We start from the raw sequence: 8,797 nt of genomic DNA, 5'->3' as shown, positions 1-8,797 counted from the left end.
GGGGGGCAGGGAGAGGTTAGGAGTGAGTGATGGAAGCAGGCGGGAGAGAGCAAGCTGGGGGAGGGCGAAGACCCGCCTCCTCAGGCTGCAGTGACCCGGCTTGGCGCCACCGCTCCCGCTGTCCCAGACTCCAAGCGAAGCAGAGACACTGGAAGCGGCGACAGAGAAGCTCGACTGGGGCCAGGAGAGCCTGAGCATCCCCACGTAGGAAGTCCACCTGGGCTCCCAGATCCCACCAGCCAGCCCTGCAGTGCAAGGGGCCGCCTTGCCCTCTCTCTGTGCCCTGGAGTAGGAAGTGGCACAGGGCTGAGATGGAGACCCCAGAGACCAGAGCCGCTTTTATAGGCAGGTGCACGCCCTACAGGGGCTACCCCAACGATCAACATTTCCCCTTCCAGAGAGAGGCAAGATTCCCTCGGTCCTCAACTTCTCTGTGGCTGAAGTCCCTGTCCTCCTCCATTGCAGCCTGGGAGCACAGCTTCCTCCACCCAGACCTGACCCTTCCTCCTAAGCAGGTTGCAGCCCTCACCTGGCCTGGATCCCACGTAGGTATCTACCCTCCTGGACTTTGTTCTCCCCAAGCCCTGCCTGTAATAGCCTTTCTAAACTCTTCCAAGCTTTTCCAACTCAGCATCGCAGGCATAGCTCTCCATCCTGGAGCGGGTGTGCGGTCAGAGCCCATCCCCAGCTGTAATCTCTGTTCACCAGCAAGGTCCAGAGCATGGAGTCACTGCCCTGCCAGGCATGCTGCCCCCCCCACCACAGTGACCCTCCTCCCCAGGTCCTGCTTGGGAACCCCCTCCCAGGCGTGTGTCTGTTGGAACATCTCTGCTCTGTGTCCCAGGTTCTGCCTCACATCCCCAGAGGGTAGACACCTGTCCTATTGGATATCATCATTCATGCTGCCCCAGGCCTGCAAGGCTTTGGGGCTGGCTTTGGTCAGGCATAGCTAGACGACGCAGGCCCCTCCGTGCCCACCAGGAGGGCCTAGTCTTATGGGGAAACACATGAATGGCACAACCCACTCTATCAGTGATATCCTTTCCTGGGTTGCCTCATTTTCAGGGCCTGGGTGTGAAGGCACTGCAGCTTGATGGTCATCTCTACCCAGAAGCTTCCCTCCATGTCACCTGAAGTTTCAGAGACAGGATCCAGCTCCCAGGCATGGGGAACATTTGTTGTGAAAATTGAAAATGGTGAAATTTCACATAAGAATTTAGATTTCTTCCTTGGCCTGAGAAATTGGAATGTGTGTTCACACTGGGCCCATGTTTCTGCTGTGAACCCTTCAATGGAGCACATGCCCTCCCGCTTACTGATGGTCCCCTTCCCTCAGCCCAAGCAGGCATCTCTTCTGTGACCCCTGATGACACAGCTGGTTCCAGAGAAAGAGGGAAGGTGATCAGTGTATGGGAAGAGAGCTAGCCACCCTGGAGGACTTCCCATAAGAAGCAGCTGGTGTTGAATCCTGAAGGCAGAGGGAGTCAGGCAGCCCAGAATTGGATCCAGCAAGGTGCTGTCTTAAAACTCATGACATCCCTCCACTCATTTCTCTTGTGGTTGTTGTGCCTTCATTCAACTGAAAAGATAATTGGCACTCAACTAGCAGCCTCACTGACTTGGAGGGTCACATTCCATTACCTCACTCACTTCTCTACCAGGCTTGTGGTTGTTACCGCAGTCCTCCTCCCACCACCATCATTATTTCTTTATACACTACTTCATCCTGTACTTCAGTTTTTAAAAGATGCTATAAATCACTACCATAAATGAGAAGCCAATATCTCTCCATAAATCAAAGGTAGCTGCCAAAAATCAATAAAATGAATACAAAAGTTTTGTATGAAATTGTAGATACTATTGCCTGCAAAAGGTACCGAGACTGACACTGATTAGTAAGAGTTGGAACAGTGGTGAGACAGCCTCTCAGAAGCAGGGCCATTTCCTTCCAGGAAATAAGAAGGATGAAAGGAGAACTCAGAATGAATGACTCTATCTCTGTGAGTCATGACATTTTCTGAGGGGTCCATGTAACTAAATTATCTTCATACTTTGGAATACCAGCTTTTGCATAATTTTTGGATAGAGGGTTTGTCTCCTTGACACTCCTGAGTTACCACTGGCAGCTGTTCCTGTCCCCATTACCCTCGGACTCCTGGGGCTCCACCCAGGTAGAGACCCCCCACCATGAGAGAGAGACAGACCACCACCCTTGACCAGCCCACCCTGTCATCCACACAAGGACACCACCAGGCATAGTGGATGAGACAGGCTTACAGGCATTGAAATTGATGGTCGAGTCCTCCCCATAGGGGCCCTTGTGGTCTTGTCTCAGTTTCCTTATCAACTGTCTTCAGCTCAAGAAAGAAACACCTCCTACTTCTTAAATCCTCAATGGCTCAGATCTCTCCTCTTCCTCTTCCAAAAAATGCTGCCCCCCACTGCTGCCTGCCTCTCCCTCTGGCCCTCATCCTCCTCCAGGTGAAGTGTGGGCACAGAAATCCCCAGCGGTCTCCTGTATATTGTATACATGTGGACATTGTATATACACATACATGCATAATGTATGTTTGTATGTGTGTGCTATATGTATACACCATATTTTCTTCATCCATTTGTCTGTCCCTGAATACAATAGACTATTCAGTCATCATGGCCCCTTAGTCTCTTCCCATCAGTGTCATGGACACTTGAGTGTTTCCATCCCTTGGCTGTTGGAAACAGACCTATCACATGGCGGTGCTGACATCTCTTAAGGTCTTAACTTCAATCCTTCTGGATATGCCCAGAAGTGGGATGGCTGGATCACATGGCAGTTCTACGTGAGGAATCTCTGTACTGTTTTTCCCAGCTGTAGCACCAAAATTACACTCCCACCAGTTTCTTTGCCAACTCTTATCACTTTTTTTAACAGCTATCTCAATGGGATGGAGGTGTTATCTCATTGGTTTTGATTTGTGTTTCCCTGATGATTCGTGATGTGGGGCCTCTTTTCATGTACCTGTTGTCCACTTGTGTGTCTTCTTTGGAGAAATGTTCATGTCCTTTGCCCATTTTAAATCCAGATATAGGTGTTCATTGTTGTTGTTTTGTTTTGTTTTTGCTATTGAGTTGTAGGAGTTCCTTATGTATTTTGGAAATTAATTTCTTTATCAGATATGTTTTACCAGTATTTCCTCCCAATTCACTAGTTTCCTTTTTATTCTGTTGTTTTCTTTCCTGTGCAGAAAGTTTTTAGCTTGCCATTGTGCTACTTGTTTATTTTTGTTTTTGTTACTTGTGCTTTCAGTACCATAGCCAAGAAATCATTGTCCAGACCAAAGTGATGAAGCTTTTGCCTTTGTTTATTGTAGAGTTTCATAGTTCCAGGTCTTACATTAGAGTCTTTCATCCATTTTGAGTTAATTTTTGTGTGTTGGGTAAGGTAGAGGTCCAGTGTTACATTTTTTTTTTTGCCTGGGGATCTTAATTTTTCCCAACACCGTTTGTTGAAAAAACTGTCTCTGTCCCAGTGTGTGCTTTGGACACCTCTGTCAAAGATCATTGACCATATATTTGTGTGCCTATTTCTTTGCTCTCTCTTCTGTTCTATTGCTTTGTACATCTGTCTTCACTGCAGGACCATACAATATTACTGACTCTGGCTCTGTAATATATTTTGAAATCAGGAGATGTGATTCACCCAGTTTGGTTCTTCTTTCTCAAGACCATTTTGGCTATTCTGGGTCTTTTGTGGTTCCATATTAATTTTATTATTTCTTTTCCTATTTCTGTAAAAAAGAAAAGAAAAGAATGTGACTTCGATGGGAGTAGCACGAGTCTCAAGATCTCTTTGGGTAGTATGGACATTTTAACAACATTAAGTTTTCCAGTGTGGATGACTTTCCATTTGTCTCTTTTATTTATAATGTTTCATAGTTTTCATTACACAAGTCTTTCATTTACATGGTTAACTTTATTCCCAGGTATTTTATTGATTTTGATACTAATACAAATGAGATTTTCTTTTCTTAATTTCCTTTATGGATGGTTCATTGTTAGTCTATAGAAGTGCAACCAATTTCATTTTAATTTTAAATAAAAATTTAAATATCTAAGGTATACAGCATAATGACTTGATATACATATACACAGTGGAATGATGACTAGAGCTGAGCTATTTAACATATCTCCTCATAGTTCCTAGTTTGTTTGTTTTTTTGTGATGAGAGAATCTGATATCTACTCTCTGAACAAATTTCCAGTATTCACTACAGAAGTATTAACTAGAGTCATCACGTTATATGTTAGCTCTCTAGACTTACTTATCCCACAAAATGCATCTTTGTCTCCTCTGATTGATGTCTCCCCATCCCTCACCTCTGCAAATTCCCTGGTAACCACCCCTCTGCTCCTGTGTTTGTCCTTTTTAGATCCCACATATGAGTGAGAACATGTAGGGCTTTATCCCTTCTGTTTGTGGAAGCTCAGGAAATTATAGCAAGACTAAACAACTGGGACTCCATCCAACTAAAACGTTTCAGTGCAACAAAGGAAACAGCCAAACAAAAAAGCAACCTGTGGATTGGGAGCAGATACTTGCCAACCACATGAGCCAGCAATCTCTTTTCTGTGTACATGCCCACAGAGGATGAAATCAGAACCTCAGAAAGAGATCTCCTTCTCCAGGGGCCACCCAGCCAGGCAGCACCCATCAGGTGGCTGTGCCACTCCAAGGACTGAGTGCCAGGGCTGGGCTTCTGAGTCCTGGGAAAGGAAGGGCCCAAAGTGTCCCTCCCACCCCTTGGACCCACCCAGGCCAGCTGGTGCTGCCTGTGGGGTCCCAGCTGCAGGAGCAGCTCCCCAGAAAATCCCACAGCCTCTGCTGGACAAGGTCAGCCTCCTATCCGGTCCCTGGATCAGGGATACAGGGCAGGGTATTGGGAGAATGTTCCCTAACAATGACCTTCAAGTGTTAGCCTGAAACCATGGGGAGCCTCAAGGTGGCAGGAGGCTCTGACATGGCTCTGCCTGCCCAGTGGGCTGCCAACTGGGCCTCTCCCTGTGGGTCTGATGGTGTCCTTCGGGGACAGGCTAGACTGCAAAACTCAACTGACAATCATGGTCCCACTAACCCGGAGCACTGGGGGTGAGGATGCAGGGTGGAGGGTCCCAGACAAGTGTGGCCTGAGGTGACCTGGAGATGCCAGGTGGGCAGAGGGGAAGCAGAATGAGCAGGGCATGTTCTGGAATAACAATATCACTAGCCATGTGGGAGGTTCTGTGGAGGGGGCCGTGGGCAGAGGCTGGTGGTCGGTTGCATTTCTGGGTGTGTGGAGTTGCAGCAGAAAGAGTCAGTGAGACAAGGTGCAAAGGTGAGCTGGAAGGACAATCCCCCGGGAGGCTGAGAGGGAAGGAAGCTCCCACACATGGCATACACTACCCAGCCCTGTGCCTCCTCGGGCCCTGATCAACTGTGCATGTTCCCTTCATGTCTGGACACCAGAGAAGAGGAAGATGGGGCATCTGTGGTGCTGTCATAATGTGGGCTAGCTGATGGTGACCCTCACATTTACCAGAGTAGGGGATGAGACCAGTGGTCACATCACACCCTTGCCAGACCTCAAATGGCCCAAGGCATGGCCAATCCAGGAGAGAGGAGAGGGGACAGGTATGGGAAAATGCCACAGTGACAGTCCCCAGAGCTCCAAACCCATCACCTCCTGACATTCAAAGGGCTGATGGGGGGGGGGTTGCTGCAGTCCCTGGGGCACTGGGCAAGCAGTGGGTGTTGGGAAGTTTCCCATAAACTGTGGGACCTGCACTCCTCCAGAAAATTCCAGAACAATAGAGCATTGAATTCATGGGAGTTGAGTAATGAAGCTTCCAAGCATCCACCCAACCCCCAGCCATGCACAGTTCCCCCAGGAGCTGAGGGTGGAAAGAGGGGGAAACAGGGTCTTCCTTGGTGGGGCTGGGTGGCCATGGGCAGGAATAGGGGATTCCTGGCTCAGAGCTCACAGCCCCATCTCTGTACCTTCCCCCCAACCCCCCGCCAGATAGCAGGGTGTCAGTCACATACATTAATTCTACAGAAAGACAGAAAGAAGGCTGTGTTCAGGTGTAACAGTGTTCATGAGTTCCAGGCACAGAGATAGAGATAGAATGATAGATAGCTAGAGAGAGAGAGAGAAAGAGAGAGAGAGAGAGAGAGAGAGAGAGAGAGAGAGAGAGAGAGAGAGAGAGAGAGGTGGAGGGTGCCTGGGTTAGTGGCCAGAGAGAAATGCGAGAAAGTCCCTGACCTCACTGTCCCCCCCAGTGGCAATTTTGCTTCCAAGGACATGAGTGGGCGGGGACAGACACCTAAGAGCCAGGGTGATAAGGCCAGCCTAATTCCCCTGGCCTGGAGGGTGGTATCGGTGGAGACTCTCTGAGACTATTAGGAAGCCCTCCAGTGCGATGAGAGGAGTTCTCATGGGGGCAGCTCTGTGCTTCTGCTCCAGGCCAGGGAAGGAGAAGAGGGCTCCACATGCTGACCACTGACAAGAGGAAGGCTTGGTCTATGTGTCCCAGTGGCCAGGGTGCTCTGGGTAGTGAGTGTGGAAGGTGTGGGTTGGCAGGCCCATGGAGGGGCATCAGGGCTCAGAGGGGAGGGTGTTGGCAAAAGGAGGCCTCTGCCTCAGGCAGCTCAGGTGCCATCACGAACACCATAGGCCTGGGGCCTCACACAAAGGACATTTATTTCTCACAGTTCAGGGAGCCAGCATGGTGGATTTCTGGGGAGGGCCCTCTTCCTGGCTGGCAGATGGCCACCATTTCTCTGGGTCCTGCCATAGAGGGGAGAAGGGTCTGGTTTCTTCCTCTTCTCAGGGCACCAATCCCGACCTGAGGACCCCACCCTCTTTTCTACATCTCAATCTTATCATCTTCCAAGGCCTTACCTCCTAATACCATCAGCCTCTTTAAAGTACTGATTTTGGGGACACCAACAGGCATGCCACAGCAGTGAGAGGTGCAGGCAGGTGGGAGGGGTGAAGTGAGAATGTGGGGCTGGTGGGGAGGGTGTGTGTCCTATGGAATGAGCGGATGGTCAGGGTGAGTGGGCAGAGTGTGGGTCCCTGGATGTCAAGACCACCTGGACAAATGTCAAGTGGCTGTAGCAAGAGTGAGTGGGGGATACCATTGCAGAATGGGAGGTCATAAAGTGAGAGGTTGGAAGTGGGGCCGATGGTCCATGTGGAGGTAATGTCCTGCACCTCCTCAAGCATGAAGCCAGGAGAGGTTCTGCCCAGGGAAGGTCAGGTGGTGTGGGGGTGACATGTGTTGGGGAGGATCAGTAATCTACTTTCAGGCCCCGAGGGACTTGGAAGCTCCCAGGGGACAGGGAAGAATAAGCAGCCCTGTTGGAGACAGCAGGAGTGTGGAGGGGCTTCTGGGGAGCCTCAGCCAAGGTGCTGAGAAACTGCAAAGTCACATCTGCTTTTCCATGTCCCTGGAATGCTCTTCCTCTAACTCTTAGCCTGTCTGCCACTCTTTTCATTCATGTCTCAGCCATGCTGTCACCGCCTCACACACCCTTCCTTAAGCCTGACTGGCTACTTCTAATCTCTTTGGGGTCCCCACCCCATGGACATTCACTATCACCACAACAAGTTTGCATGCTCCATAGCATTGATCACAATTTCATATTGTATTGATTTGATTACTTGCTTATTGTCTATCTCCCCTTAGCTCAAACATTAACTCCATGAGAAAAATTATGTCATATGACTATCCACACCATATCCCCGACACTGAGCACATGGTGGGCTCTCAGTAAAGACTTGTTGAATGAATGAATAAATAAATGTATTAATGAATCTCACCTGGGAAAAATCAGGAAAAAAAATCCAGCCTTGTTTAAGAGAAATCAAATCAAGCCAAGGTGAGATAAGCAGTTATTATCTATCTACAGGAGAAAGTGAGATTTATTTTTGCCTCACTTTTAGACTCAGACTTTTATAATGGTGAGGTCATCTCATTTATCAACCTGCTACCCACCAGGGCCATCTATCAAAGGGAACTGTCAGTGTTCCTTTTAAAATTCCATGGAGCCTTGCACCTTCATGTCTTGCTCCATGGCTTCACAAACTCAGGGACCACATATCCTATTCATGGAGTCCCAAATGTTACCAAGACTCAGCAGCCTGCAAAGTGACATTCACATTTACCCACCATGAGTACTCCCCTTCATCTGCTCACAGAGCATCTCCATCCATTCTGTAAAAAGCTCCATGCTCCAATACCTGGGTGTCCCCAAAGAGGAGACTCATAAATGTACCTGTGGCTACAGTCACCAGTCACTCTCTGCCGTGTTGACTTTTGTCTGCTCTGGCTCCATCTGGGGACCTTGGCAATGTCTGAAATCTGTAAGTAGCTAGTAGGAGCCCCATGAGAGCTAATGTTAATCAATTAGGTACCTGGTCTGACATGAGATCTCTGGATGTTTCCCAAATTTTCATTTCTGCATTTACTACAGAGGTGGTCCACCTCACCTGCTGAACAGAAAATGATTAAATCTAATAAGTAAAACATTCTTCCCCTTTGGCAGATACTCAATTGTCCAGCACCCCCTTGCAATAAAACTGGCCACAGAAGCCAGTTCAGATCAACAAGACTTTGTTGGAAGAGGTCATTAAGAGGGTGAAGGTGTGACTATCTAAGGAGCCTCAAGTTATACATGAGCAGTCAGGCCCTTACTCAGCCTTCTTTGTTCTATTCAGGCCATCAACTGATTAGATGAGGCCCACCCACATCAGGGAGGACAATCTGCTTTACT

Source organism: Hipposideros armiger, unplaced genomic scaffold (assembly GCF_001890085.2).
Source record: "Hipposideros armiger isolate ML-2016 unplaced genomic scaffold, ASM189008v1 scaffold_865, whole genome shotgun sequence".
Lineage (NCBI taxonomy): Eukaryota > Metazoa > Chordata > Mammalia > Chiroptera > Hipposideridae > Hipposideros > Hipposideros armiger.
Note: the sequence above shows the minus strand (reverse complement) of the source record.